Below are 26,033 nucleotides of genomic sequence, written 5' to 3'. Positions count from 1 at the left end.
TTGCACGTGGCATCGATATAGCAAAGGTTTTCTAGAGAAAGCGAAGTCAATATTACATGAATCGAGTCGACATGTTTGCTTCTTACGATGATGGAATCAGAAGAAATGTGTGTGGTACTTCACTGCATCTGCTGCTCGCCTTTCAGCGTCCCTATGTCTTATCAGACGAAGATGACTGTGAAATTGGCGGCGATTCAGAGGTTAACGAAGACGCGCAAATCTGCGGAATTACGTGTGAGCCGAAATAGCTCAGTTGGGAGAGCGTTAGACTGAAGATCTAAAGGTCCCTGGTTCGATCCCGGGTTTCGGCAAGCGTATGTTTTGAAGCTGATGCCAATGGAATTGCTCCGAGTCTGTGATGATGTAGGTACAGCCGATAACAAAAATGACTCTATCCTGTAACTGTTCAGGTTGTCTAGTGCTTGCCGTAAGAGGAACACAGTAGGCAACTCCCTGAGAAGTAAGAAAATACGAAAAGTCCTACCGACTGCGTTCCTTTTTTTGTGTCAGGAGGTGAAGAACGTCTCCAACGGAACCGTGAAATGAGCGAAAACGTGGGAAGCATTGCATTCGAAATGCTTGTGAAATTTCCAATTACTCAGTGAGTGTCGACAAAACACGTAAATCCTCTACTCCAACGTATGAGACCTAACGACTGCTGCGGTTTGTTTTTGCATTGTGTGTCAGCATTCTTCGATAGTCTGCTACGAGCTTAGCGCGACACGTTTGTAGACAGCATTCAGGCGACGTTTAATTAGTAACAGCTCCATGCAGCGATAGCACAGCTGTGAAGGACATGAGTCAATGTACAGCTGTGCATCGTGGGATGTTCTCTGCTGTCGTGTGAGCCCGGATAGCTCAGTCGGTAGAGCATTAGGCTTTTAACCTAAGGGTCCAGGGTTCAAGTCCCTGTTCGGGCGGAAATTTTAATACTTTGGTAGCGATTCCTCTGGTAGCGGTGGAAACACTACGGAAAAGAATGCAGCTACGCCGTTTTCTGATGCCACATAGCTTTAAACCGTAGAAGTTGCATATGTCGGAGAACCTCGACCTACGGGCAGTCGTGGCCGAGTGGTTAAGGCGTCTGACTCGAAATCAGATTCCCCCTGGGAGCGTAGGTTCGAATCCTACCGGCTGCGTGCGATTTTGCGTAAAGAGGAGCAAATATTTTCACACACGTGAACGCGGTTGCAAACCGATGGCGCCATCTTCAACAAGACGAAAATTTCCGTTTAACAATACTGAGTGTCGCGACGGCTGCTGCTTACTGTGGCTACCGGTTCTCCTCTCACTGACGCTGCGACTGCAGAAAGCCGTCGCAGGCCCACGAGTGCGCTCCCGTCATTTTCTCGCGTCGACGCCGAGTTCGTGAGTACACAGACGTGCTTGGAAGCGTTGGACAGAGCCAACATTCATTTCTCTCTTTTTTAAGAATCGCAATTCAGTCATTCGAGTGCGGAAAAAGCAATGGTGCAGCGTTTCTTTTCTTAAGATCTCGCAGCTACTTGCAAGTATGTCGACCACTTAAGACGACAGAAAACTAGCGTCAGCGGTGCGTCAGTGGGAAGTCGGTGAAGTCGCCATTGGAGCCATAAGCCAGTAATTACGTCATGCGAATCACTCGCACGCCACGCAGCTGTACGATAGCTCAGTCGGTAGAGCGTTTGATTTTCAACCAAAGGGTGTTGGGTTCAACGCCATGTCTAGGCGAAAATTAATACACTTTCGTAACGGCTAATGTGCTGGCAATGGAAACACTACAGAAAAGAGTGAGGCCACGCCGCTTTCTGCCATTGGATTGCTTCTAAAGGTGCACTTTCACGTGTCGGAAGACGCTACTGCTACCGGCAGTCGTGGCCGAGTGGTTAAGGCGTCTGACTTGAAATCAGATTCCCTCTGGGAGCGTAGGTTCGAGTCCTGCCGACTGCGGAAATTTTGTAGCTCTCAAAAGATGGGCGTTCAGCTGCATTCTAGCAGTTGCGTCACTACTAAACACGTGGGTCGCCGGCAAAGTGCAGTATTATTGGCTGCAGCGCTACAGTCGCACCCAGAAGCCACAGCTCATCGCCTCGTCACACTGCCGTCCACCAGGTGTGAGTGCAAGTGTCGCCTCTCTGGGCAGTGCAGATGTGTCCATTTTAGCTTGCAGACAATTACGTGTAGCAATTTATGAGCTAACGCAAGTCAAATGTTTTAGCGTGTGTATCTGCTAGATACTGCCTCTCACATGGTAGAGAGGCTCACTCCTTCTTGTGTCTCGTTCTCTGCACACGAGTTGCACGTGGCATCGATATAGCAAAGGTTTTCTAGAGAAAGCGAAGTCAATATTACATGAATCGAGTCGACATGTTTGCTTCTTACGATGATGGAATCAGAAGAAATGTGTGTGGTACTTCACTGCATCTGCTGCTCGCCTTTCAGCGTCCCTATGTCTTATCAGACGAAGATGACTGTGAAATTGGCGGCGATTCAGAGGTTAACGAAGACGCGCAAATCTGCGGAATTACGTGTGAGCCGAAATAGCTCAGTTGGGAGAGCGTTAGACTGAAGATCTAAAGGTCCCTGGTTCGATCCCGGGTTTCGGCAAGCGTATGTTTTGAAGCTGATGCCAATGGAATTGCTCCGAGTCTGTGATGATGTAGGTACAGCCGATAACAAAAATGACTCTATCCTGTAACTGTTCAGGTTGTCTAGTGCTTGCCGTAAGAGGAACACAGTAGGCAACTCCCTGAGAAGTAAGAAAATACGAAAAGTCCTACCGACTGCGTTCCTTTTTTTGTGTCAGGAGGTGAAGAACGTCTCCAACGGAACCGTGAAATGAGCGAAAACGTGGGAAGCATTGCATTCGAAATGCTTGTGAAATTTCCAATTACTCAGTGAGTGTCGACAAAACACGTAAATCCTCTACTCCAACGTATGAGACCTAACGACTGCTGCGGTTTGTTTTTGCATTGTGTGTCAGCATTCTTCGATAGTCTGCTACGAGCTTAGCGCGACACGTTTGTAGACAGCATTCAGGCGACGTTTAATTAGTAACAGCTCCATGCAGCGATAGCACAGCTGTGAAGGACATGAGTCAATGTACAGCTGTGCATCGTGGGATGTTCTCTGCTGTCGTGTGAGCCCGGATAGCTCAGTCGGTAGAGCATTAGGCTTTTAACCTAAGGGTCCAGGGTTCAAGTCCCTGTTCGGGCGGAAATTTTAATACTTTGGTAGCGATTCCTCTGGTAGCGGTGGAAACACTACGGAAAAGAATGCAGCTACGCCGTTTTCTGATGCCACATAGCTTTAAACCGTAGAAGTTGCATATGTCGGAGAACCTCGACCTACGGGCAGTCGTGGCCGAGTGGTTAAGGCGTCTGACTCGAAATCAGATTCCCCCTGGGAGCGTAGGTTCGAATCCTACCGGCTGCGTGCGATTTTGCGTAAAGAGGAGCAAATATTTTCACACACGTGAACGCGGTTGCAAACCGATGGCGCCATCTTCAACAAGACGAAAATTTCCGTTTAACAATACTGAGTGTCGCGACGGCTGCTGCTTACTGTGGCTACCGGTTCTCCTCTCACTGACGCTGCGACTGCAGAAAGCCGTCGCAGGCCCACGAGTGCGCTCCCGTCATTTTCTCGCGTCGACGCCGAGTTCGTGAGTACACAGACGTGCTTGGAAGCGTTGGACAGAGCCAACATTCATTTCTCTCTTTTTTAAGAATCGCAATTCAGTCATTCGAGTGCGGAAAAAGCAATGGTGCAGCGTTTCTTTTCTTAAGATCTCGCAGCTACTTGCAAGTATGTCGACCACTTAAGACGACAGAAAACTAGCGTCAGCGGTGCGTCAGTGGGAAGTCGGTGAAGTCGCCATTGGAGCCATAAGCCAGTAATTACGTCATGCGAATCACTCGCACGCCACGCAGCTGTACGATAGCTCAGTCGGTAGAGCGTTTGATTTTCAACCAAAGGGTGTTGGGTTCAACGCCATGTCTAGGCGAAAATTAATACACTTTCGTAACGGCTAATGTGCTGGCAATGGAAACACTACAGAAAAGAGTGAGGCCACGCCGCTTTCTGCCATTGGATTGCTTCTAAAGGTGCACTTTCACGTGTCGGAAGACGCTACTGCTACCGGCAGTCGTGGCCGAGTGGTTAAGGCGTCTGACTTGAAATCAGATTCCCTCTGGGAGCGTAGGTTCGAGTCCTGCCGACTGCGGAAATTTTGTAGCTCTCAAAAGATGGGCGTTCAGCTGCATTCTAGCAGTTGCGTCACTACTAAACACGTGGGTCGCCGGCAAAGTGCAGTATTATTGGCTGCAGCGCTACAGTCGCACCCAGAAGCCACAGCTCATCGCCTCGTCACACTGCCGTCCACCAGGTGTGAGTGCAAGTGTCGCCTCTCTGGGCAGTGCAGATGTGTCCATTTTAGCTTGCAGACAATTACGTGTAGCAATTTATGAGCTAACGCAAGTCAAATGTTTTAGCGTGTGTATCTGCTAGATACTGCCTCTCACATGGTAGAGAGGCTCACTCCTTCTTGTGTCTCGTTCTCTGCACACGAGTTGCACGTGGCATCGATATAGCAAAGGTTTTCTAGAGAAAGCGAAGTCAATATTACATGAATCGAGTCGACATGTTTGCTTCTTACGATGATGGAATCAGAAGAAATGTGTGTGGTACTTCACTGCATCTGCTGCTCGCCTTTCAGCGTCCCTATGTCTTATCAGACGAAGATGACTGTGAAATTGGCGGCGATTCAGAGGTTAACGAAGACGCGCAAATCTGCGGAATTACGTGTGAGCCGAAATAGCTCAGTTGGGAGAGCGTTAGACTGAAGATCTAAAGGTCCCTGGTTCGATCCCGGGTTTCGGCAAGCGTATGTTTTGAAGCTGATGCCAATGGAATTGCTCCGAGTCTGTGATGATGTAGGTACAGCCGATAACAAAAATGACTCTATCCTGTAACTGTTCAGGTTGTCTAGTGCTTGCCGTAAGAGGAACACAGTAGGCAACTCCCTGAGAAGTAAGAAAATACGAAAAGTCCTACCGACTGCGTTCCTTTTTTTGTGTCAGGAGGTGAAGAACGTCTCCAACGGAACCGTGAAATGAGCGAAAACGTGGGAAGCATTGCATTCGAAATGCTTGTGAAATTTCCAATTACTCAGTGAGTGTCGACAAAACACGTAAATCCTCTACTCCAACGTATGAGACCTAACGACTGCTGCGGTTTGTTTTTGCATTGTGTGTCAGCATTCTTCGATAGTCTGCTACGAGCTTAGCGCGACACGTTTGTAGACAGCATTCAGGCGACGTTTAATTAGTAACAGCTCCATGCAGCGATAGCACAGCTGTGAAGGACATGAGTCAATGTACAGCTGTGCATCGTGGGATGTTCTCTGCTGTCGTGTGAGCCCGGATAGCTCAGTCGGTAGAGCATTAGGCTTTTAACCTAAGGGTCCAGGGTTCAAGTCCCTGTTCGGGCGGAAATTTTAATACTTTGGTAGCGATTCCTCTGGTAGCGGTGGAAACACTACGGAAAAGAATGCAGCTACGCCGTTTTCTGATGCCACATAGCTTTAAACCGTAGAAGTTGCATGTGTCGGAGAACCTCGACCTACGGGCAGTCGTGGCCGAGTGGTTAAGGCGTCTGACTCGAAATCAGATTCCCCCTGGGAGCGTAGGTTCGAATCCTACCGGCTGCGTGCGATTTTGCGTAAAGAGGAGCAAATATTTTCACACACGTGAACGCGGTTGCAAACCGATGGCGCCATCTTCAACAAGACGAAAATTTCCGTTTAACAATACTGAGTGTCGCGACGGCTGCTGCTTACTGTGGCTACCGGTTCTCCTCTCACTGACGCTGCGACTGCAGAAAGCCGTCGCAGGCCCACGAGTGCGCTCCCGTCATTTTCTCGCGTCGACGCCGAGTTCGTGAGTACACAGACGTGCTTGGAAGCGTTGGACAGAGCCAACATTCATTTCTCTCTTTTTTAAGAATCGCAATTCAGTCATTCGAGTGCGGAAAAAGCAATGGTGCAGCGTTTCTTTTCTTAAGATCTCGCAGCTACTTGCAAGTATGTCGACCACTTAAGACGACAGAAAACTAGCGTCAGCGGTGCGTCAGTGGGAAGTCGGTGAAGTCGCCATTGGAGCCATAAGCCAGTAATTACGTCATGCGAATCACTCGCACGCCACGCAGCTGTACGATAGCTCAGTCGGTAGAGCGTTTGATTTTCAACCAAAGGGTGTTGGGTTCAACGCCATGTCTAGGCGAAAATTAATACACTTTCGTAACGGCTAATGTGCTGGCAATGGAAACACTACAGAAAAGAGTGAGGCCACGCCGCTTTCTGCCATTGGATTGCTTCTAAAGGTGCACTTTCACGTGTCGGAAGACGCTACTGCTACCGGCAGTCGTGGCCGAGTGGTTAAGGCGTCTGACTTGAAATCAGATTCCCTCTGGGAGCGTAGGTTCGAGTCCTGCCGACTGCGGAAATTTTGTAGCTCTCAAAAGATGGGCGTTCAGCTGCATTCTAGCAGTTGCGTCACTACTAAACACGTGGGTCGCCGGCAAAGTGCAGTATTATTGGCTGCAGCGCTACAGTCGCACCCAGAAGCCACAGCTCATCGCCTCGTCACACTGCCGTCCACCAGGTGTGAGTGCAAGTGTCGCCTCTCTGGGCAGTGCAGATGTGTCCATTTTAGCTTGCAGACAATTACGTGTAGCAATTTATGAGCTAACGCAAGTCAAATGTTTTAGCGTGTGTATCTGCTAGATACTGCCTCTCACATGGTAGAGAGGCTCACTCCTTCTTGTGTCTCGTTCTCTGCACACGAGTTGCACGTGGCATCGATATAGCAAAGGTTTTCTAGAGAAAGCGAAGTCAATATTACATGAATCGAGTCGACATGTTTGCTTCTTACGATGATGGAATCAGAAGAAATGTGTGTGGTACTTCACTGCATCTGCTGCTCGCCTTTCAGCGTCCCTATGTCTTATCAGACGAAGATGACTGTGAAATTGGCGGCGATTCAGAGGTTAACGAAGACGCGCAAATCTGCGGAATTACGTGTGAGCCGAAATAGCTCAGTTGGGAGAGCGTTAGACTGAAGATCTAAAGGTCCCTGGTTCGATCCCGGGTTTCGGCAAGCGTATGTTTTGAAGCTGATGCCAATGGAATTGCTCCGAGTCTGTGATGATGTAGGTACAGCCGATAACAAAAATGACTCTATCCTGTAACTGTTCAGGTTGTCTAGTGCTTGCCGTAAGAGGAACACAGTAGGCAACTCCCTGAGAAGTAAGAAAATACGAAAAGTCCTACCGACTGCGTTCCTTTTTTTGTGTCAGGAGGTGAAGAACGTCTCCAACGGAACCGTGAAATGAGCGAAAACGTGGGAAGCATTGCATTCGAAATGCTTGTGAAATTTCCAATTACTCAGTGAGTGTCGACAAAACACGTAAATCCTCTACTCCAACGTATGAGACCTAACGACTGCTGCGGTTTGTTTTTGCATTGTGTGTCAGCATTCTTCGATAGTCTGCTACGAGCTTAGCGCGACACGTTTGTAGACAGCATTCAGGCGACGTTTAATTAGTAACAGCTCCATGCAGCGATAGCACAGCTGTGAAGGACATGAGTCAATGTACAGCTGTGCATCGTGGGATGTTCTCTGCTGTCGTGTGAGCCCGGATAGCTCAGTCGGTAGAGCATTAGGCTTTTAACCTAAGGGTCCAGGGTTCAAGTCCCTGTTCGGGCGGAAATTTTAATACTTTGGTAGCGATTCCTCTGGTAGCGGTGGAAACACTACGGAAAAGAATGCAGCTACGCCGTTTTCTGATGCCACATAGCTTTAAACCGTAGAAGTTGCATGTGTCGGAGAACCTCGACCTACGGGCAGTCGTGGCCGAGTGGTTAAGGCGTCTGACTCGAAATCAGATTCCCTCTGGGAGCGTAGGTTCGAATCCTACCGGCTGCGTGCGATTTTGCGTAAAGAGGAGCAAATATTTTCACACACGTGAACGCGGTTGCAAACCGATGGCGCCATCTTCAACAAGACGAAAATTTCCGTTTAACAATACTGAGTGTCGCGACGGCTGCTGCTTACTGTGGCTACCGGTTCTCCTCTCACTGACGCTGCGACTGCAGAAAGCCGTCGCAGGCCCACGAGTGCGCTCCCGTCATTTTCTCGCGTCGACGCCGAGTTCGTGAGTACACAGACGTGCTTGGAAGCGTTGGACAGAGCCAACATTCATTTCTCTCTTTTTTAAGAATCGCAATTCAGTCATTCGAGTGCGGAAAAAGCAATGGTGCAGCGTTTCTTTTCTTAAGATCTCGCAGCTACTTGCAAGTATGTCGACCACTTAAGACGACAGAAAACTAGCGTCAGCGGTGCGTCAGTGGGAAGTCGGTGAAGTCGCCATTGGAGCCATAAGCCAGTAATTACGTCATGCGAATCACTCGCACGCCACGCAGCTGTACGATAGCTCAGTCGGTAGAGCGTTTGATTTTCAACCAAAGGGTGTTGGGTTCAACGCCATGTCTAGGCGAAAATTAATACACTTTCGTAACGGCTAATGTGCTGGCAATGGAAACACTACAGAAAAGAGTGAGGCCACGCCGCTTTCTGCCATTGGATTGCTTCTAAAGGTGCACTTTCACGTGTCGGAAGACGCTACTGCTACCGGCAGTCGTGGCCGAGTGGTTAAGGCGTCTGACTTGAAATCAGATTCCCTCTGGGAGCGTAGGTTCGAGTCCTGCCGACTGCGGAAATTTTGTAGCTCTCAAAAGATGGGCGTTCAGCTGCATTCTAGCAGTTGCGTCACTACTAAACACGTGGGTCGCCGGCAAAGTGCAGTATTATTGGCTGCAGCGCTACAGTCGCACCCAGAAGCCACAGCTCATCGCCTCGTCACACTGCCGTCCACCAGGTGTGAGTGCAAGTGTCGCCTCTCTGGGCAGTGCAGATGTGTCCATTTTAGCTTGCAGACAATTACGTGTAGCAATTTATGAGCTAACGCAAGTCAAATGTTTTAGCGTGTGTATCTGCTAGATACTGCCTCTCACATGGTAGAGAGGCTCACTCCTTCTTGTGTCTCGTTCTCTGCACACGAGTTGCACGTGGCATCGATATAGCAAAGGTTTTCTAGAGAAAGCGAAGTCAATATTACATGAATCGAGTCGACATGTTTGCTTCTTACGATGATGGAATCAGAAGAAATGTGTGTGGTACTTCACTGCATCTGCTGCTCGCCTTTCAGCGTCCCTATGTCTTATCAGACGAAGATGACTGTGAAATTGGCGGCGATTCAGAGGTTAACGAAGACGCGCAAATCTGCGGAATTACGTGTGAGCCGAAATAGCTCAGTTGGGAGAGCGTTAGACTGAAGATCTAAAGGTCCCTGGTTCGATCCCGGGTTTCGGCAAGCGTATGTTTTGAAGCTGATGCCAATGGAATTGCTCCGAGTCTGTGATGATGTAGGTACAGCCGATAACAAAAATGACTCTATCCTGTAACTGTTCAGGTTGTCTAGTGCTTGCCGTAAGAGGAACACAGTAGGCAACTCCCTGAGAAGTAAGAAAATACGAAAAGTCCTACCGACTGCGTTCCTTTTTTTGTGTCAGGAGGTGAAGAACGTCTCCAACGGAACCGTGAAATGAGCGAAAACGTGGGAAGCATTGCATTCGAAATGCTTGTGAAATTTCCAATTACTCAGTGAGTGTCGACAAAACACGTAAATCCTCTACTCCAACGTATGAGACCTAACGACTGCTGCGGTTTGTTTTTGCATTGTGTGTCAGCATTCTTCGATAGTCTGCTACGAGCTTAGCGCGACACGTTTGTAGACAGCATTCAGGCGACGTTTAATTAGTAACAGCTCCATGCAGCGATAGCACAGCTGTGAAGGACATGAGTCAATGTACAGCTGTGCATCGTGGGATGTTCTCTGCTGTCGTGTGAGCCCGGATAGCTCAGTCGGTAGAGCATTAGGCTTTTAACCTAAGGGTCCAGGGTTCAAGTCCCTGTTCGGGCGGAAATTTTAATACTTTGGTAGCGATTCCTCTGGTAGCGGTGGAAACACTACGGAAAAGAATGCAGCTACGCCGTTTTCTGATGCCACATAGCTTTAAACCGTAGAAGTTGCATATGTCGGAGAACCTCGACCTACGGGCAGTCGTGGCCGAGTGGTTAAGGCGTCTGACTCGAAATCAGATTCCCCCTGGGAGCGTAGGTTCGAATCCTACCGGCTGCGTGCGATTTTGCGTAAAGAGGAGCAAATATTTTCACACACGTGAACGCGGTTGCAAACCGATGGCGCCATCTTCAACAAGACGAAAATTTCCGTTTAACAATACTGAGTGTCGCGACGGCTGCTGCTTACTGTGGCTACCGGTTCTCCTCTCACTGACGCTGCGACTGCAGAAAGCCGTCGCAGGCCCACGAGTGCGCTCCCGTCATTTTCTCGCGTCGACGCCGAGTTCGTGAGTACACAGACGTGCTTGGAAGCGTTGGACAGAGCCAACATTCATTTCTCTCTTTTTTAAGAATCGCAATTCAGTCATTCGAGTGCGGAAAAAGCAATGGTGCAGCGTTTCTTTTCTTAAGATCTCGCAGCTACTTGCAAGTATGTCGACCACTTAAGACGACAGAAAACTAGCGTCAGCGGTGCGTCAGTGGGAAGTCGGTGAAGTCGCCATTGGAGCCATAAGCCAGTAATTACGTCATGCGAATCACTCGCACGCCACGCAGCTGTACGATAGCTCAGTCGGTAGAGCGTTTGATTTTCAACCAAAGGGTGTTGGGTTCAACGCCATGTCTAGGCGAAAATTAATACACTTTCGTAACGGCTAATGTGCTGGCAATGGAAACACTACAGAAAAGAGTGAGGCCACGCCGCTTTCTGCCATTGGATTGCTTCTAAAGGTGCACTTTCACGTGTCGGAAGACGCTACTGCTACCGGCAGTCGTGGCCGAGTGGTTAAGGCGTCTGACTTGAAATCAGATTCCCTCTGGGAGCGTAGGTTCGAGTCCTGCCGACTGCGGAAATTTTGTAGCTCTCAAAAGATGGGCGTTCAGCTGCATTCTAGCAGTTGCGTCACTACTAAACACGTGGGTCGCCGGCAAAGTGCAGTATTATTGGCTGCAGCGCTACAGTCGCACCCAGAAGCCACAGCTCATCGCCTCGTCACACTGCCGTCCACCAGGTGTGAGTGCAAGTGTCGCCTCTCTGGGCAGTGCAGATGTGTCCATTTTAGCTTGCAGACAATTAAGTGTAGCAATTTATGAGCTAACGCAAGTCAAATGTTTTAGCGTGTGTATCTGCTAGATACTGCCTCTCACATGGTAGAGAGGCTCACTCCTTCTTGTGTCTCGTTCTCTGCACACGAGTTGCACGTGGCATCGATATAGCAAAGGTTTTCTAGAGAAAGCGAAGTCAATATTACATGAATCGAGTCGACATGTTTGCTTCTTACGATGATGGAATCAGAAGAAATGTGTGTGGTACTTCACTGCATCTGCTGCTCGCCTTTCAGCGTCCCTATGTCTTATCAGACGAAGATGACTGTGAAATTGGCGGCGATTCAGAGGTTAACGAAGACGCGCAAATCTGCGGAATTACGTGTGAGCCGAAATAGCTCAGTTGGGAGAGCGTTAGACTGAAGATCTAAAGGTCCCTGGTTCGATCCCGGGTTTCGGCAAGCGTATGTTTTGAAGCTGATGCCAATGGAATTGCTCCGAGTCTGTGATGATGTAGGTACAGCCGATAACAAAAATGACTCTATCCTGTAACTGTTCAGGTTGTCTAGTGCTTGCCGTAAGAGGAACACAGTAGGCAACTCCCTGAGAAGTAAGAAAATACGAAAAGTCCTACCGACTGCGTTCCTTTTTTTGTGTCAGGAGGTGAAGAACGTCTCCAACGGAACCGTGAAATGAGCGAAAACGTGGGAAGCATTGCATTCGAAATGCTTGTGAAATTTCCAATTACTCAGTGAGTGTCGACAAAACACGTAAATCCTCTACTCCAACGTATGAGACCTAACGACTGCTGCGGTTTGTTTTTGCATTGTGTGTCAGCATTCTTCGATAGTCTGCTACGAGCTTAGCGCGACACGTTTGTAGACAGCATTCAGGCGACGTTTAATTAGTAACAGCTCCATGCAGCGATAGCACAGCTGTGAAGGACATGAGTCAATGTACAGCTGTGCATCGTGGGATGTTCTCTGCTGTCGTGTGAGCCCGGATAGCTCAGTCGGTAGAGCATTAGGCTTTTAACCTAAGGGTCCAGGGTTCAAGTCCCTGTTCGGGCGGAAATTTTAATACTTTGGTAGCGATTCCTCTGGTAGCGGTGGAAACACTACGGAAAAGAATGCAGCTACGCCGTTTTCTGATGCCACATAGCTTTAAACCGTAGAAGTTGCATGTGTCGGAGAACCTCGACCTACGGGCAGTCGTGGCCGAGTGGTTAAGGCGTCTGACTCGAAATCAGATTCCCTCTGGGAGCGTAGGTTCGAATCCTACCGGCTGCGTGCGATTTTGCGTAAAGAGGAGCAAATATTTTCACACACGTGAACGCGGTTGCAAACCGATGGCGCCATCTTCAACAAGACGAAAATTTCCGTTTAACAATACTGAGTGTCGCGACGGCTGCTGCTTACTGTGGCTACCGGTTCTCCTCTCACTGACGCTGCGACTGCAGAAAGCCGTCGCAGGCCCACGAGTGCGCTCCCGTCATTTTCTCGCGTCGACGCCGAGTTCGTGAGTACACAGACGTGCTTGGAAGCGTTGGACAGAGCCAACATTCATTTCTCTCTTTTTTAAGAATCGCAATTCAGTCATTCGAGTGCGGAAAAAGCAATGGTGCAGCGTTTCTTTTCTTAAGATCTCGCAGCTACTTGCAAGTATGTCGACCACTTAAGACGACAGAAAACTAGCGTCAGCGGTGCGTCAGTGGGAAGTCGGTGAAGTCGCCATTGGAGCCATAAGCCAGTAATTACGTCATGCGAATCACTCGCACGCCACGCAGCTGTACGATAGCTCAGTCGGTAGAGCGTTTGATTTTCAACCAAAGGGTGTTGGGTTCAACGCCATGTCTAGGCGAAAATTAATACACTTTCGTAACGGCTAATGTGCTGGCAATGGAAACACTACAGAAAAGAGTGAGGCCACGCCGCTTTCTGCCATTGGATTGCTTCTAAAGGTGCACTTTCACGTGTCGGAAGACGCTACTGCTACCGGCAGTCGTGGCCGAGTGGTTAAGGCGTCTGACTTGAAATCAGATTCCCTCTGGGAGCGTAGGTTCGAGTCCTGCCGACTGCGGAAATTTTGTAGCTCTCAAAAGATGGGCGTTCAGCTGCATTCTAGCAGTTGCGTCACTACTAAACACGTGGGTCGCCGGCAATGTGCAGTATTATTGGCTGCAGCGCTACAGTCGCACCCAGAAGCCACAGCTCATCGCCTCGTCACACTGCCGTCCACCAGGTGTGAGTGCAAGTGTCGCCTCTCTGGGCAGTGCAGATGTGTCCATTTTAGCTTGCAGACAATTACGTGTAGCAATTTATGAGCTAACGCAAGTCAAATGTTTTAGCGTGTGTATCTGCTAGATACTGCCTCTCACATGGTAGAGAGGCTCACTCCTTCTTGTGTCTCGTTCTCTGCACACGAGTTGCACGTGGCATCGATATAGCAAAGGTTTTCTAGAGAAAGCGAAGTCAATATTACATGAATCGAGTCGACATGTTTGCTTCTTACGATGATGGAATCAGAAGAAATGTGTGTGGTACTTCACTGCATCTGCTGCTCGCCTTTCAGCGTCCCTATGTCTTATCAGACGAAGATGACTGTGAAATTGGCGGCGATTCAGAGGTTAACGAAGACGCGCAAATCTGCGGACTTACGTGTGAGCCGAAATAGCTCAGTTGGGAGAGCGTTAGACTGAAGATCTAAAGGTCCCTGGTTCGATCCCGGGTTTCGGCAAGCGTATGTTTTGAAGCTGATGCCAATGGAATTGCTCCGAGTCTGTGATGATGTAGGTACAGCCGATAACAAAAATGACTCTATCCTGTAACTGTTCAGGTTGTCTAGTGCTTGCCGTAAGAGGAACACAGTAGGCAACTCCCTGAGAAGTAAGAAAATACGAAAAGTCCTACCGACTGCGTTCCTTTTTTTGTGTCAGGAGGTGAAGAACGTCTCCAACGGAACCGTGAAATGAGCGAAAACGTGGGAAGCATTGCATTCGAAATGCTTGTGAAATTTCCAATTACTCAGTGAGTGTCGACAAAACACGTAAATCCTCTACTCCAACGTATGAGACCTAACGACTGCTGCGGTTTGTTTTTGCATTGTGTGTCAGCATTCTGCGATAGTCTGCTACGAGCTTAGCGCGACACGTTTGTAGACAGCATTCAGGCGACGTTTAATTAGTAACAGCTCCATGCAGCGATAGCACAGCTGTGAAGGACATGAGTCAATGTACAGCTGTGCATCGTGGGATGTTCTCTGCTGTCGTGTGAGCCCGGATAGCTCAGTCGGTAGAGCATTAGGCTTTTAACCTAAGGGTCCAGGGTTCAAGTCCCTGTTCGGGCGGAAATTTTAATACTTTGGTAGCGATTCCTCTGGTAGCGGTGGAAACACTACGGAAAAGAATGCAGCTACGCCGTTTTCTGATGCCACATAGCTTTAAACCGTAGAAGTTGCATGTGTCGGAGAACCTCGACCTACGGGCAGTCGTGGCCGAGTGGTTAAGGCGTCTGACTCGAAATCAGATTCCCTCTGGGAGCGTAGGTTCGAATCCTACCGGCTGCGTGCGATTTTGCGTAAAGAGGAGCAAATATTTTCACACACGTGAACGCGGTTGCAAACCGATGGCGCCATCTTCAACAAGACGAAAATTTCCGTTTAACAATACTGAGTGTCGCGACGGCTGCTGCTTACTGTGGCTACCGGTTCTCCTCTCACTGACGCTGCGACTGCAGAAAGCCGTCGCAGGCCCACGAGTGCGCTCCCGTCATTTTCTCGCGTCGACGCCGAGTTCGTGAGTACACAGACGTGCTTGGAAGCGTTGGACAGAGCCAACATTCATTTCTCTCTTTTTTAAGAATCGCAATTCAGTCATTCGAGTGCGGAAAAGGCAATGGTGCAGCGTTTCTTTTCTTAAGATCTCGCAGCTACTTGCAAGTATGTCGACCACTTAAGACGACAGAAAACTAGCGTCAGCGGTGCGTCAGTGGGAAGTCGGTGAAGTCGCCATTGGAGCCATAAGCCAGTAATTACGTCATGCGAATCACTCGCACGCCACGCAGCTGTACGATAGCTCAGTCGGTAGAGCGTTTGATTTTCAACCAAAGGGTGTTGGGTTCAACGCCATGTCTAGGCGAAAATTAATACACTTTCGTAACGGCTAATGTGCTGGCAATGGAAACACTACAGAAAAGAGTGAGGCCACGCCGCTTTCTGCCATTGGATTGCTTCTAAAGGTGCACTTTCACGTGTCGGAAGACGCTACTGCTACCGGCAGTCGTGGCCGAGTGGTTAAGGCGTCTGACTTGAAATCAGATTCCCTCTGGGAGCGTAGGTTCGAGTCCTGCCGACTGCGGAAATTTTGTAGCTCTCAAAAGATGGGCGTTCAGCTGCATTCTAGCAGTTGCGTCACTACTAAACACGTGGGTCGCCGGCAATGTGCAGTATTATTGGCTGCAGCGCTACAGTCGCACCCAGAAGCCACAGCTCATCGCCTCGTCACACTGCCGTCCACCAGGTGTGAGTGCAAGTGTCGCCTCTCTGGGCAGTGCAGATGTGTCCATTTTAGCTTGCAGACAATTACGTGTAGCAATTTATGAGCTAACGCAAGTCAAATGTTTTAGCGTGTGTATCTGCTAGATACTGCCTCTCACATGGTAGAGAGGCTCACTCCTTCTTGTGTCTCGTTCTCTGCACACGAGTTGCACGTGGCATCGATATAGCAAAGGTTTTCTAGAGAAAGCGAAGTCAATATTACATGAATCGAGTCGACATGTTTGCTTCTTACGATGATGGAATCAGAAGAAATGTGTGTGGTACTTCACTGCATCTGCTGCTCGCCTTTCAGCGTCCCTATGTCTTATCAGACGAAGATGACTGTGAAATTGGCGGCGATTCAGAGGTTAACGAAGACGCGCAAATCTGCGGACTTACGTGTGAGCCGAAATAGCTCAGTTGGGAGAGCGTTAGACTGAAGATCTAAAGGTCCCTGGTTCGATCCCGGGTTTCGGCAAGCGTATGTTTTGAAGCTGATGCCAATGGAATTGCTCCGAGTCTGTGATGATGTAGGTACAGCCGATAACAAAAATGACTCTATCCTGTAACTGTTCAGGTTGTCTAGTGCTTGCCGTAAGAGGAACACAGTAGGCAACTCCCTGAGAAGTAAGAAAATACGAAAAGTCCTACCGACTGCGTTCCTTTTTTTGTGTCAGGAGGTGAAGAACGTCTCCAACGGAACCGTGAAATGAGCGAAAACGTGGGAAGCATTGCATTCGAAATGCTTGTGAAATTTCCAATTACTCAGTGAGTGTCGACAAAACACGTAAATCCTCTACTCCAACGTATGAGACCTAACGACTGCTGCGGTTTGTTTTTGCATTGTGTGTCAGCATTCTTCGATAGTCTGCTACGAGCTTAGCGCGACACGTTTGTAGACAGCATTCAGGCGACGTTTAATTAGTAGCAGCTCCATGCAGCGATAGCACAGCTGTGAAGGACATGAGTCAATGTACAGCTGTGCATCGTGGGATGTTCTCTGCTGTCGTGTGAGCCCGGATAGCTCAGTCGGTAGAGCATTAGGCTTTTAACCTAAGGGTCCAGGGTTCAAGTCCCTGTTCGGGCGGAAATTTTAATACTTTGGTAGCGATTCCTCTGGTAGCGGTGGAAACACTACGGAAAAGAATGCAGCTACGCCGTTTTCTGATGCCACATAGCTTTAAACCGTAGAAGTTGCATGTGTCGGAGAACCTCGACCTACGGGCAGTCGTGGCCGAGTGGTTAAGGCGTCTGACTCGAAATCAGATTCCCTCTGGGAGCGTAGGTTCGAATCCTACCGGCTGCGTGCGATTTTGCGTAAAGAGGAGCAAATATTTTCACACACGTGAACGCGGTTGCAAACCGATGGCGCCATCTTCAACAAGACGAAAATTTCCGTTTAACAATACTGAGTGTCGCGACGGCTGCTGCTTACTGTGGCTACCGGTTCTCCTCTCACTGACGCTGCGACTGCAGAAAGCCGTCGCAGGCCCACGAGTGCGCTCCCGTCATTTTCTCGCGTCGACGCCGAGTTCGTGAGTACACAGACGTGCTTGGAAGCGTTGGACAGAGCCAACATTCATTTCTCTCTTTTTTAAGAATCGCAATTCAGTCATTCGAGTGCGGAAAAAGCAATGGTGCAGCGTTTCTTTTCTTAAGATCTCGCAGCTACTTGCAAGTATGTCGACCACTTAAGACGACAGAAAACTAGCGTCAGCGGTGCGTCAGTGGGAAGTCGGTGAAGTCGCCATTGGAGCCATAAGCCAGTAATTACGTCATGCGAATCACTCGCACGCCACGCAGCTGTACGATAGCTCAGTCGGTAGAGCGTTTGATTTTCAACCAAAGGGTGTTGGGTTCAACGCCATGTCTAGGCGAAAATTAATACACTTTCGTAACGGCTAATGTGCTGGCAATGGAAACACTACAGAAAAGAGTGAGGCCACGCCGCTTTCTGCCATTGGATTGCTTCTAAAGGTGCACTTTCACGTGTCGGAAGACGCTACTGCTACCGGCAGTCGTGGCCGAGTGGTTAAGGCGTCTGACTTGAAATCAGATTCCCTCTGGGAGCGTAGGTTCGAGTCCTGCCGACTGCGGAAATTTTGTAGCTCTCAAAAGATGGGCGTTCAGCTGCATTCTAGCAGTTGCGTCACTACTAAACACGTGGGTCGCCGGCAATGTGCAGTATTATTGGCTGCAGCGCTACAGTCGCACCCAGAAGCCACAGCTCATCGCCTCGTCACACTGCCGTCCACCAGGTGTGAGTGCAAGTGTCGCCTCTCTGGGCAGTGCAGATGTGTCCATTTTAGCTTGCAGACAATTACGTGTAGCAATTTATGAGCTAACGCAAGTCAAATGTTTTAGCGTGTGTATCTGCTAGATACTGCCTCTCACATGGTAGAGAGGCTCACTCCTTCTTGTGTCTCGTTCTCTGCACACGAGTTGCACGTGGCATCGATATAGCAAAGGTTTTCTAGAGAAAGCGAAGTCAATATTACATGATTCGAGTCGACATGTTTGCTTCTTACGATGATGGAATCAGAAGAAATGTGTGTGGTACTTCACTGCATCTGCTGCTCGCCTTTCAGCGTCCCTATGTCTTATCAGACGAAGATGACTGTGAAATTGGCGGCGATTCAGAGGTTAACGAAGACGCGCAAATCTGCGGACTTACGTGTGAGCCGAAATAGCTCAGTTGGGAGAGCGTTAGACTGAAGATCTAAAGGTCCCTGGTTCGATCCCGGGTTTCGGCAAGCGTATGTTTTGAAGCTGATGCCAATGGAATTGCTCCGAGTCTGTGATGATGTAGGTACAGCCGATAACAAAAATGACTCTATCCTGTAACTGTTCAGGTTGTCTAGTGCTTGCCGTAAGAGGAACACAGTAGGCAACTCCCTGAGAAGTAAGAAAATACGAAAAGTCCTACCGACTGCGTTCCTTTTTTTGTGTCAGGAGGTGAAGAACGTCTCCAACGGAACCGTGAAATGAGCGAAAACGTGGGAAGCATTGCATTCGAAATGCTTGTGAAATTTCCAATTACTCAGTGAGTGTCGACAAAACACGTAAATCCTCTACTCCAACGTATGAGACCTAACGACTGCTGCGGTTTGTTTTTGCATTGTGTGTCAGCATTCTTCGATAGTCTGCTACGAGCTTAGCGCGACACGTTTGTAGACAGCATTCAGGCGACGTTTAATTAGTAACAGCTCCATGCAGCGATAGCACAGCTGTGAAGGACATGAGTCAATGTACAGCTGTGCATCGTGGGATGTTCTCTGCTGTCGTGTGAGCCCGGATAGCTCAGTCGGTAGAGCATTAGGCTTTTAACCTAAGGGTCCAGGGTTCAAGTCCCTGTTCGGGCGGAAATTTTAATACTTTGGTAGCGATTCCTCTGGTAGCGGTGGAAACACTACGGAAAAGAATGCAGCTACGCCGTTTTCTGATGCCACATAGCTTTAAACCGTAGAAGTTGCATGTGTCGGAGAACCTCGACCTACGGGCAGTCGTGGCCGAGTGGTTAAGGCGTCTGACTCGAAATCAGATTCCCTCTGGGAGTGTAGGTTCGAATCCTACCGGCTGCGTGCGATTTTGCGTAAAGAGGAGCAAATATTTTCACACACGTGAACGCGGTTGCAAACCGATGGCGCCATCTTCAACAAGACGAAAATTTCCGTTTAACAATACTGAGTGTCGCGACGGCTGCTGCTTACTGTGGCTACCGGTTCTCCTCTCACTGACGCTGCGACTGCAGAAAGCCGTCGCAGGCCCACGAGTGCGCTCCCGTCATTTTCTCGCGTCGACGCCGAGTTCGTGAGTACACAGACGTGCTTGGAAGCGTTGGACAGAGCCAACATTCATTTCTCTCTTTTTTAAGAATCGCAATTCAGTCATTCGAGTGCGGAAAAAGCAATGGTGCAGCGTTTCTTTTCTTAAGATCTCGCAGCTACTTGCAAGTATGTCGACCACTTAAGACGACAGAAAACTAGCGTCAGCGGTGCGTCAGTGGGAAGTCGGTGAAGTCGCCATTGGAGCCATAAGCCAGTAATTACGTCATGCGAATCACTCGCACGCCACGCAGCTGTACGATAGCTCAGTCGGTAGAGCGTTTGATTTTCAACCAAAGGGTGTTGGGTTCAACGCCATGTCTAGGCGAAAATTAATACACTTTCGTAACGGCTAATGTGCTGGCAATGGAAACACTACAGAAAAGAGTGAGGCCACGCCGCTTTCTGCCATTGGATTGCTTCTAAAGGTGCACTTTCACGTGTCGGAAGACGCTACTGCTACCGGCAGTCGTGGCCGAGTGGTTAAGGCGTCTGACTTGAAATCAGATTCCCTCTGGGAGCGTAGGTTCGAGTCCTGCCGACTGCGGAAATTTTGTAGCTCTCAAAAGATGGGCGTTCAGCTGCATTCTAGCAGTTGCGTCACTACTAAACACGTGGGTCGCCGGCAATGTGCAGTATTATTGGCTGCAGCGCTACAGTCGCACCCAGAAGCCACAGCTCATCGCCTCGTCACACTGCCGTCCACCAGGTGTGAGTGCAAGTGTCGCCTCTCTGGGCAGTGCAGATGTGTCCATTTTAGCTTGCAGACAATTACGTGTAGCAATTTATGAGCTAACGCAAGTCAAATGTTTTAGCGTGTGTATCTGCTAGATACTGCCTCTCACATGGTAGAGAGGCTCACTCCTTCTTGTGTCTCGTTCTCTGCACACGAGTTGCACGTGGCATCGATATAGCAAAGGTTTTCTAGAGAAAGCGAAGTCAATATTACATGATTCGAGTCGACATGTTTGCTTCTTACGATGATGGAATCAGAAGAAATGTGTGTGGTACTTCACTGCATCTGCTGCTCGCCTTTCAGCGTCCCTATGTCTTATCAGACGAAGATGACTGTGAAATTGGCGGCGATTCAGAGGTTAACGAAGACGCGCAAATCTGCGGACTTACGTGTGAGCCGAAATAGCTCAGTTGGGAGAGCGTTAGACTGAAGATCTAAAGGTCCCTGGTTCGATCCCGGGTTTCGGCAAGCGTATGTTTTGAAGCTGATGCCAATGGAATTGCTCCGAGTCTGTGATGATGTAGGTACAGCCGATAACAAAAATGACTCTATCCTGTAACTGTTCAGGTTGTCTAGTGCTTGCCGTAAGAGGAACACAGTAGGCAACTCCCTGAGAAGTAAGAAAATACGAAAAGTCCTACCGACTGCGTTCCTTTTTTTGTGTCAGGAGGTGAAGAACGTCTCCAACGGAACCGTGAAATGAGCGAAAACGTGGGAAGCATTGCATTCGAAATGCTTGTGAAATTTCCAATTACTCAGTGAGTGTCGACAAAACACGTAAATCCTCTACTCCAACGTATGAGACCTAACGACTGCTGCGGTTTGTTTTTGCATTGTGTGTCAGCATTCTTCGATAGTCTGCTACGAGCTTAGCGCGACACGTTTGTAGACAGCATTCAGGCGACGTTTAATTAGTAACAGCTCCATGCAGCGATAGCACAGCTGTGAAGGACATGAGTCAATGTACAGCTGTGCATCGTGGGATGTTCTCTGCTGTCGTGTGAGCCCGGATAGCTCAGTCGGTAGAGCATTAGGCTTTTAACCTAAGGGTCCAGGGTTCAAGTCCCTGTTCGGGCGGAAATTTTAATACTTTGGTAGCGATTCCTCTGGTAGCGGTGGAAACACTACGGAAAAGAATGCAGCTACGCCGTTTTCTGATGCCACATAGCTTTAAACCGTAGAAGTTGCATGTGTCGGAGAACCTCGACCTACGGGCAGTCGTGGCCGAGTGGTTAAGGCGTCTGACTCGAAATCAGATTCCCCCTGGGAGCGTAGGTTCGAATCCTACCGGCTGCGTGCGATTTTGCGTAAAGAGGAGCAAATATTTTCACACACGTGAACGCGGTTGCAAACCGATGGCGCCATCTTCAACAAGACGAAAATTTCCGTTTAACAATACTGAGTGTCGCGACGGCTGCTGCTTACTGTGGCTACCGGTTCTCCTCTCACTGACGCTGCGACTGCAGAAAGCCGTCGCAGGCCCACGAGTGCGCTCCCGTCATTTTCTCGCGTCGACGCCGAGTTCGTGAGTACACAGACGTGCTTGGAAGCGTTGGACAGAGCCAACATTCATTTCTCTCTTTTTTAAGAATCGCAATTCAGTCATTCGAGTGCGGAAAAAGCAATGGTGCAGCGTTTCTTTTCTTAAGATCTCGCAGCTACTTGCAAGTATGTCGACCACTTAAGACGACAGAAAACTAGCGTCAGCGGTGCGTCAGTGGGAAGTCGGTGAAGTCGCCATTGGAGCCATAAGCCAGTAATTACGTCATGCGAATCACTCGCACGCCACGCAGCTGTACGATAGCTCAGTCGGTAGAGCGTTTGATTTTCAACCAAAGGGTGTTGGGTTCAACGCCATGTCTAGGCGAAAATTAATACACTTTCGTAACGGCTAATGTGCTGGCAATGGAAACACTACAGAAAAGAGTGAGGCCACGCCGCTTTCTGCCATTGGATTGCTTCTAAAGCTGCACTTTCACGTGTCGGAAGACGCTACTGCTACCGGCAGTCGTGGCCGAGTGGTTAAGGCGTCTGACTTGAAATCAGATTCCCTCTGGGAGCGTAGGTTCGAGTCCTGCCGACTGCGGAAATTTTGTAGCTCTCAAAAGATGGGCGTTCAGCTGCATTCTAGCAGTTGCGTCACTACTAAACACGTGGGTCGCCGGCAATGTGCAGTATTATTGGCTGCAGCGCTACAGTCGCACCCAGAAGCCACAGCTCATCGCCTCGTCACACTGCCGTCCACCAGGTGTGAGTGCAAGTGTCGCCTCTCTGGGCAGTGCAGATGTGTCCATTTTAGCTTGCAGACAATTACGTGTAGCAATTTATGAGCTAACGCAAGTCAAATGTTTTAGCGTGTGTATCTGCTAGATACTGCCTCTCACATGGTAGAGAGGCTCACTCCTTCTTGTGTCTCGTTCTCTGCACACGAGTTGCACGTGGCATCGATATAGCAAAGGTTTTCTAGAGAAAGCGAAGTCAATATTACATGATTCGAGTCGACATGTTTGCTTCTTACGATGATGGAATCAGAAGAAATGTGTGTGGTACTTCACTGCATCTGCTGCTCGCCTTTCAGCGTCCCTATGTCTTATCAGACGAAGATGACTGTGAAATTGGCGGCGATTCAGAGGTTAACGAAGACGCGCAAATCTGCGGACTTACGTGTGAGCCGAAATAGCTCAGTTGGGAGAGCGTTAGACTGAAGATCTAAAGGTCCCTGGTTCGATCCCGGGTTTCGGCAAGCGTATGTTTTGAAGCTGATGCCAATGGAATTGCTCCGAGTCTGTGATGATGTAGGTACAGCCGATAACAAAAATGACTCTATCCTGTAACTGTTCAGGTTGTCTAGTGCTTGCCGTAAGAGGAACACAGTAGGCAACTCCCTGAGAAGTAAGAAAATACGAAAAGTCCTACCGACTGCGTTCCTTTTTTTGTGTCAGGAGGTGAAGAACGTCTCCAACGGAACCGTGAAATGAGCGAAAACGTGGGAAGCATTGCATTCGAAATGCTTGTGAAATTTCCAATTACTCAGTGAGTGTCGACAAAACACGTAAATCCTCTACTCCAACGTATGAGACCTAACGACTGCTGCGGTTTGTTTTTGCATTGTGTGTCAGCATTCTTCGATAGTCTGCTACGAGCTTAGCGCGACACGTTTGTAGACAGCATTCAGGCGACGTTTAATTAGTAACAGCTCCATGCAGCGATAGCACAGCTGTGAAGGACATGAGTCAATGTACAGCTGTGCATCGTGGGATGTTCTCTGCTGTCGTGTGAGCCCGGATAGCTCAGTCGGTAGAGCATTAGGCTTTTAACCTAAGGGTCCAGGGTTCAAGTCCCTGTTCGGGCGGAAATTTTAATACTTTGGTAGCGATTCCTCTGGTAGCGGTGGAAACACTACGGAAAAGAATGCAGCTACGCCGTTTTCTGATGCCACATAGCTTTAAACCGTAGAAGTTGCATGTGTCGGAGAACCTCGACCTACGGGCAGTCGTGGCCGAGTGGTTAAGGCGTCTGACTCGAAATCAGATTCCCTCTGGGAGCGTAGGTTCGAATCCTACCGGCTGCGTGCGATTTTGCGTAAAGAGGAGCAAATATTTTCACACACGTGAACGCGGTTGCAAACCGATGGCGCCATCTTCAACAAGACGAAAATTTCCGTTTAACAATACTGAGTGTCGCGACGGCTGCTGCTTACTGTGGCTACCGGTTCTCCTCTCACTGACGCTGCGACTGCAGAAAGCCGTCGCAGGCCCACGAGTGCGCTCCCGTCATTTTCTCGCGTCGACGCCGAGTTCGTGAGTACACAGACGTGCTTGGAAGCGTTGGACAGAGCCAACATTCATTTCTCTCTTTTTTAAGAATCGCAATTCAGTCATTCGAGTGCGGAAAAAGCAATGGTGCAGCGTTTCTTTTCTTAAGATCTCGCAGCTACTTGCAAGTATGTCGACCACTTAAGACGACAGAAAACTAGCGTCAGCGGTGCGTCAGTGGGAAGTCGGTGAAGTCGCCATTGGAGCCATAAGCCAGTAATTACGTCATGCGAATCACTCGCACGCCACGCAGCTGTACGATAGCTCAGTCGGTAGAGCGTTTGATTTTCAACCAAAGGGTGTTGGGTTCAACGCCATGTCTAGGCGAAAATTAATACACTTTCGTAACGGCTAATGTGCTGGCAATGGAAACACTACAGAAAAGAGTGAGGCCACGCCGCTTTCTGCCATTGGATTGCTTCTAAAGGTGCACTTTCACGTGTCGGAAGACGCTACTGCTACCGGCAGTCGTGGCCGAGTGGTTAAGGCGTCTGACTTGAAATCAGATTCCCTCTGGGAGCGTAGGTTCGAGTCCTGCCGACTGCGGAAATTTTGTAGCTCTCAAAAGATGGGCGTTCAGCTGCATTCTAGCAGTTGCGTCACTACTAAACACGTGGGTCGCCGGCAATGTGCAGTATTATTGGCTGCAGCGCTACAGTCGCACCCAGAAGCCACAGCTCATCGCCTCGTCACACTGCCGTCCACCAGGTGTGAGTGCAAGTGTCGCCTCTCTGGGCAGTGCAGATGTGTCCATTTTAGCTTGCAGACAATTACGTGTAGCAATTTATGAGCTAACGCAAGTCAAATGTTTTAGCGTGTGTATCTGCTAGATACTGCCTCTCACATGGTAGAGAGGCTCACTCCTTCTTGTGTCTCGTTCTCTGCACACGAGTTGCACGTGGCATCGATATAGCAAAGGTTTTCTAGAGAAAGCGAAGTCAATATTACATGAATCGAGTCGACATGTTTGCTTCTTACGATGATGGAATCAGAAGAAATGTGTGTGGTACTTCACTGCATCTGCTGCTCGCCTTTCAGCGTCCCTATGTCTTATCAGACGAAGATGACTGTGAAATTGGCGGCGATTCAGAGGTTAACGAAGACGCGCAAATCTGCGGACTTACGTGTGAGCCGAAATAGCTCAGTTGGGAGAGCGTTAGACTGAAGATCTAAAGGTCCCTGGTTCGATCCCGGGTTTCGGCAAGCGTATGTTTTGAAGCTGATGCCAATGGAATTGCTCCGAGTCTGTGATGATGTAGGTACAGCCGATAACAAAAATGACTCTATCCTGTAACTGTTCAGGTTGTCTAGTGCTTGCCGTAAGAGGAACACAGTAGGCAACTCCCTGAGAAGTAAGAAAATACGAAAAGTCCTACCGACTGCGTTCCTTTTTTTGTGTCAGGAGGTGAAGAACGTCTCCAACGGAACCGTGAAATGAGCGAAAACGTGGGAAGCATTGCATTCGAAATGCTTGTGAAATTTCCAATTACTCAGTGAGTGTCGACAAAACACGTAAATCCTCTACTCCAACGTATGAGACCTAACGACTGCTGCGGTTTGTTTTTGCATTGTGTGTCAGCATTCTTCGATAGTCTGCTACGAGCTTAGCGCGACACGTTTGTAGACAGCATTCAGGCGACGTTTAATTAGTAACAGCTCCATGCAGCGATAGCACAGCTGTGAAGGACATGAGTCAATGTACAGCTGTGCATCGTGGGATGTTCTCTGCTGTCGTGTGAGCCCGGATAGCTCAGTCGGTAGAGCATTAGGCTTTTAACCTAAGGGTCCAGGGTTCAAGTCCCTGTTCGGGCGGAAATTTTAATACTTTGGTAGCGATTCCTCTGGTAGCGGTGGAAACACTACGGAAAAGAATGCAGCTACGCCGTTTTCTGATGCCACA

General features: G+C 49.0%; 46 non-coding genes across 46 annotated transcripts; all 46 read left to right on the top strand.

The window, feature by feature from the left end:
* The first annotated feature begins 238 nt into the window (after positions 1-238).
* Positions 239-311, top strand: Trnaf-gaa (transfer RNA phenylalanine (anticodon GAA)). The gene has a single exon. It is a non-coding gene; the product is annotated as a tRNA-Phe (tRNA).
* Positions 312-847: 536 nt separating this feature from the next.
* On the top strand, positions 848-920 carry Trnak-uuu (transfer RNA lysine (anticodon UUU)). The gene has a single exon. It is a non-coding gene; the product is annotated as a tRNA-Lys (tRNA).
* Positions 921-1,057: 137 nt separating this feature from the next.
* Trnas-cga (transfer RNA serine (anticodon CGA)) lies at positions 1,058-1,139 on the top strand. The gene has a single exon. It is a non-coding gene; the product is annotated as a tRNA-Ser (tRNA).
* Positions 1,140-1,847: 708 nt separating this feature from the next.
* Positions 1,848-1,929, top strand: Trnas-uga (transfer RNA serine (anticodon UGA)). The gene has a single exon. It is a non-coding gene; the product is annotated as a tRNA-Ser (tRNA).
* A 584-nt stretch (positions 1,930-2,513) lies between these two features.
* Positions 2,514-2,586, top strand: Trnaf-gaa (transfer RNA phenylalanine (anticodon GAA)). The gene has a single exon. It is a non-coding gene; the product is annotated as a tRNA-Phe (tRNA).
* Positions 2,587-3,122: 536 nt separating this feature from the next.
* Trnak-uuu (transfer RNA lysine (anticodon UUU)) lies at positions 3,123-3,195 on the top strand. Its single transcript has one exon. It is a non-coding gene; the product is annotated as a tRNA-Lys (tRNA).
* Positions 3,196-3,332: 137 nt separating this feature from the next.
* Positions 3,333-3,414, top strand: Trnas-cga (transfer RNA serine (anticodon CGA)). The gene has a single exon. It is a non-coding gene; the product is annotated as a tRNA-Ser (tRNA).
* A 708-nt stretch (positions 3,415-4,122) lies between these two features.
* On the top strand, positions 4,123-4,204 carry Trnas-uga (transfer RNA serine (anticodon UGA)). The gene has a single exon. It is a non-coding gene; the product is annotated as a tRNA-Ser (tRNA).
* A 584-nt stretch (positions 4,205-4,788) lies between these two features.
* Trnaf-gaa (transfer RNA phenylalanine (anticodon GAA)) lies at positions 4,789-4,861 on the top strand. The gene has a single exon. It is a non-coding gene; the product is annotated as a tRNA-Phe (tRNA).
* Positions 4,862-5,397: 536 nt separating this feature from the next.
* On the top strand, positions 5,398-5,470 carry Trnak-uuu (transfer RNA lysine (anticodon UUU)). Its single transcript has one exon. It is a non-coding gene; the product is annotated as a tRNA-Lys (tRNA).
* A 137-nt stretch (positions 5,471-5,607) lies between these two features.
* Positions 5,608-5,689, top strand: Trnas-cga (transfer RNA serine (anticodon CGA)). Its single transcript has one exon. It is a non-coding gene; the product is annotated as a tRNA-Ser (tRNA).
* Positions 5,690-6,397: 708 nt separating this feature from the next.
* On the top strand, positions 6,398-6,479 carry Trnas-uga (transfer RNA serine (anticodon UGA)). Its single transcript has one exon. It is a non-coding gene; the product is annotated as a tRNA-Ser (tRNA).
* Positions 6,480-7,063: 584 nt separating this feature from the next.
* Trnaf-gaa (transfer RNA phenylalanine (anticodon GAA)) lies at positions 7,064-7,136 on the top strand. The gene has a single exon. It is a non-coding gene; the product is annotated as a tRNA-Phe (tRNA).
* A 536-nt stretch (positions 7,137-7,672) lies between these two features.
* Trnak-uuu (transfer RNA lysine (anticodon UUU)) lies at positions 7,673-7,745 on the top strand. Its single transcript has one exon. It is a non-coding gene; the product is annotated as a tRNA-Lys (tRNA).
* Positions 7,746-7,882: 137 nt separating this feature from the next.
* Positions 7,883-7,964, top strand: Trnas-cga (transfer RNA serine (anticodon CGA)). The gene has a single exon. It is a non-coding gene; the product is annotated as a tRNA-Ser (tRNA).
* A 708-nt stretch (positions 7,965-8,672) lies between these two features.
* Trnas-uga (transfer RNA serine (anticodon UGA)) lies at positions 8,673-8,754 on the top strand. The gene has a single exon. It is a non-coding gene; the product is annotated as a tRNA-Ser (tRNA).
* A 584-nt stretch (positions 8,755-9,338) lies between these two features.
* Trnaf-gaa (transfer RNA phenylalanine (anticodon GAA)) lies at positions 9,339-9,411 on the top strand. Its single transcript has one exon. It is a non-coding gene; the product is annotated as a tRNA-Phe (tRNA).
* Positions 9,412-9,947: 536 nt separating this feature from the next.
* Trnak-uuu (transfer RNA lysine (anticodon UUU)) lies at positions 9,948-10,020 on the top strand. Its single transcript has one exon. It is a non-coding gene; the product is annotated as a tRNA-Lys (tRNA).
* A 137-nt stretch (positions 10,021-10,157) lies between these two features.
* On the top strand, positions 10,158-10,239 carry Trnas-cga (transfer RNA serine (anticodon CGA)). The gene has a single exon. It is a non-coding gene; the product is annotated as a tRNA-Ser (tRNA).
* Positions 10,240-10,947: 708 nt separating this feature from the next.
* Positions 10,948-11,029, top strand: Trnas-uga (transfer RNA serine (anticodon UGA)). The gene has a single exon. It is a non-coding gene; the product is annotated as a tRNA-Ser (tRNA).
* A 584-nt stretch (positions 11,030-11,613) lies between these two features.
* On the top strand, positions 11,614-11,686 carry Trnaf-gaa (transfer RNA phenylalanine (anticodon GAA)). The gene has a single exon. It is a non-coding gene; the product is annotated as a tRNA-Phe (tRNA).
* Positions 11,687-12,222: 536 nt separating this feature from the next.
* On the top strand, positions 12,223-12,295 carry Trnak-uuu (transfer RNA lysine (anticodon UUU)). The gene has a single exon. It is a non-coding gene; the product is annotated as a tRNA-Lys (tRNA).
* Positions 12,296-12,432: 137 nt separating this feature from the next.
* On the top strand, positions 12,433-12,514 carry Trnas-cga (transfer RNA serine (anticodon CGA)). The gene has a single exon. It is a non-coding gene; the product is annotated as a tRNA-Ser (tRNA).
* A 708-nt stretch (positions 12,515-13,222) lies between these two features.
* Positions 13,223-13,304, top strand: Trnas-uga (transfer RNA serine (anticodon UGA)). The gene has a single exon. It is a non-coding gene; the product is annotated as a tRNA-Ser (tRNA).
* A 584-nt stretch (positions 13,305-13,888) lies between these two features.
* Trnaf-gaa (transfer RNA phenylalanine (anticodon GAA)) lies at positions 13,889-13,961 on the top strand. Its single transcript has one exon. It is a non-coding gene; the product is annotated as a tRNA-Phe (tRNA).
* A 536-nt stretch (positions 13,962-14,497) lies between these two features.
* Trnak-uuu (transfer RNA lysine (anticodon UUU)) lies at positions 14,498-14,570 on the top strand. The gene has a single exon. It is a non-coding gene; the product is annotated as a tRNA-Lys (tRNA).
* A 137-nt stretch (positions 14,571-14,707) lies between these two features.
* Positions 14,708-14,789, top strand: Trnas-cga (transfer RNA serine (anticodon CGA)). The gene has a single exon. It is a non-coding gene; the product is annotated as a tRNA-Ser (tRNA).
* Positions 14,790-15,497: 708 nt separating this feature from the next.
* On the top strand, positions 15,498-15,579 carry Trnas-uga (transfer RNA serine (anticodon UGA)). Its single transcript has one exon. It is a non-coding gene; the product is annotated as a tRNA-Ser (tRNA).
* Positions 15,580-16,163: 584 nt separating this feature from the next.
* Trnaf-gaa (transfer RNA phenylalanine (anticodon GAA)) lies at positions 16,164-16,236 on the top strand. Its single transcript has one exon. It is a non-coding gene; the product is annotated as a tRNA-Phe (tRNA).
* Positions 16,237-16,772: 536 nt separating this feature from the next.
* On the top strand, positions 16,773-16,845 carry Trnak-uuu (transfer RNA lysine (anticodon UUU)). Its single transcript has one exon. It is a non-coding gene; the product is annotated as a tRNA-Lys (tRNA).
* Positions 16,846-16,982: 137 nt separating this feature from the next.
* Trnas-cga (transfer RNA serine (anticodon CGA)) lies at positions 16,983-17,064 on the top strand. The gene has a single exon. It is a non-coding gene; the product is annotated as a tRNA-Ser (tRNA).
* Positions 17,065-17,772: 708 nt separating this feature from the next.
* Trnas-uga (transfer RNA serine (anticodon UGA)) lies at positions 17,773-17,854 on the top strand. The gene has a single exon. It is a non-coding gene; the product is annotated as a tRNA-Ser (tRNA).
* Positions 17,855-18,438: 584 nt separating this feature from the next.
* On the top strand, positions 18,439-18,511 carry Trnaf-gaa (transfer RNA phenylalanine (anticodon GAA)). The gene has a single exon. It is a non-coding gene; the product is annotated as a tRNA-Phe (tRNA).
* Positions 18,512-19,047: 536 nt separating this feature from the next.
* On the top strand, positions 19,048-19,120 carry Trnak-uuu (transfer RNA lysine (anticodon UUU)). The gene has a single exon. It is a non-coding gene; the product is annotated as a tRNA-Lys (tRNA).
* A 137-nt stretch (positions 19,121-19,257) lies between these two features.
* Trnas-cga (transfer RNA serine (anticodon CGA)) lies at positions 19,258-19,339 on the top strand. The gene has a single exon. It is a non-coding gene; the product is annotated as a tRNA-Ser (tRNA).
* A 708-nt stretch (positions 19,340-20,047) lies between these two features.
* Trnas-uga (transfer RNA serine (anticodon UGA)) lies at positions 20,048-20,129 on the top strand. The gene has a single exon. It is a non-coding gene; the product is annotated as a tRNA-Ser (tRNA).
* A 584-nt stretch (positions 20,130-20,713) lies between these two features.
* Positions 20,714-20,786, top strand: Trnaf-gaa (transfer RNA phenylalanine (anticodon GAA)). Its single transcript has one exon. It is a non-coding gene; the product is annotated as a tRNA-Phe (tRNA).
* Positions 20,787-21,322: 536 nt separating this feature from the next.
* On the top strand, positions 21,323-21,395 carry Trnak-uuu (transfer RNA lysine (anticodon UUU)). The gene has a single exon. It is a non-coding gene; the product is annotated as a tRNA-Lys (tRNA).
* Positions 21,396-21,532: 137 nt separating this feature from the next.
* On the top strand, positions 21,533-21,614 carry Trnas-cga (transfer RNA serine (anticodon CGA)). The gene has a single exon. It is a non-coding gene; the product is annotated as a tRNA-Ser (tRNA).
* A 708-nt stretch (positions 21,615-22,322) lies between these two features.
* Positions 22,323-22,404, top strand: Trnas-uga (transfer RNA serine (anticodon UGA)). Its single transcript has one exon. It is a non-coding gene; the product is annotated as a tRNA-Ser (tRNA).
* Positions 22,405-22,988: 584 nt separating this feature from the next.
* Trnaf-gaa (transfer RNA phenylalanine (anticodon GAA)) lies at positions 22,989-23,061 on the top strand. Its single transcript has one exon. It is a non-coding gene; the product is annotated as a tRNA-Phe (tRNA).
* A 536-nt stretch (positions 23,062-23,597) lies between these two features.
* Trnak-uuu (transfer RNA lysine (anticodon UUU)) lies at positions 23,598-23,670 on the top strand. The gene has a single exon. It is a non-coding gene; the product is annotated as a tRNA-Lys (tRNA).
* A 137-nt stretch (positions 23,671-23,807) lies between these two features.
* Trnas-cga (transfer RNA serine (anticodon CGA)) lies at positions 23,808-23,889 on the top strand. The gene has a single exon. It is a non-coding gene; the product is annotated as a tRNA-Ser (tRNA).
* Positions 23,890-24,597: 708 nt separating this feature from the next.
* Trnas-uga (transfer RNA serine (anticodon UGA)) lies at positions 24,598-24,679 on the top strand. The gene has a single exon. It is a non-coding gene; the product is annotated as a tRNA-Ser (tRNA).
* Positions 24,680-25,263: 584 nt separating this feature from the next.
* Trnaf-gaa (transfer RNA phenylalanine (anticodon GAA)) lies at positions 25,264-25,336 on the top strand. Its single transcript has one exon. It is a non-coding gene; the product is annotated as a tRNA-Phe (tRNA).
* Positions 25,337-25,872: 536 nt separating this feature from the next.
* Positions 25,873-25,945, top strand: Trnak-uuu (transfer RNA lysine (anticodon UUU)). Its single transcript has one exon. It is a non-coding gene; the product is annotated as a tRNA-Lys (tRNA).
* The last annotated feature ends 88 nt before the right edge of the window (positions 25,946-26,033 follow it).

The sequence above is a fragment of the Schistocerca gregaria genome, unplaced genomic scaffold (genome assembly GCF_023897955.1).
Source record: "Schistocerca gregaria isolate iqSchGreg1 unplaced genomic scaffold, iqSchGreg1.2 ptg000582l, whole genome shotgun sequence".
NCBI classification, from domain to species: Eukaryota; Metazoa; Arthropoda; class Insecta; order Orthoptera; family Acrididae; genus Schistocerca; species Schistocerca gregaria.
The sequence above is the reverse complement of the archived record's forward strand: the minus strand, read 5'-3'. Positions and strand labels throughout refer to the sequence as shown.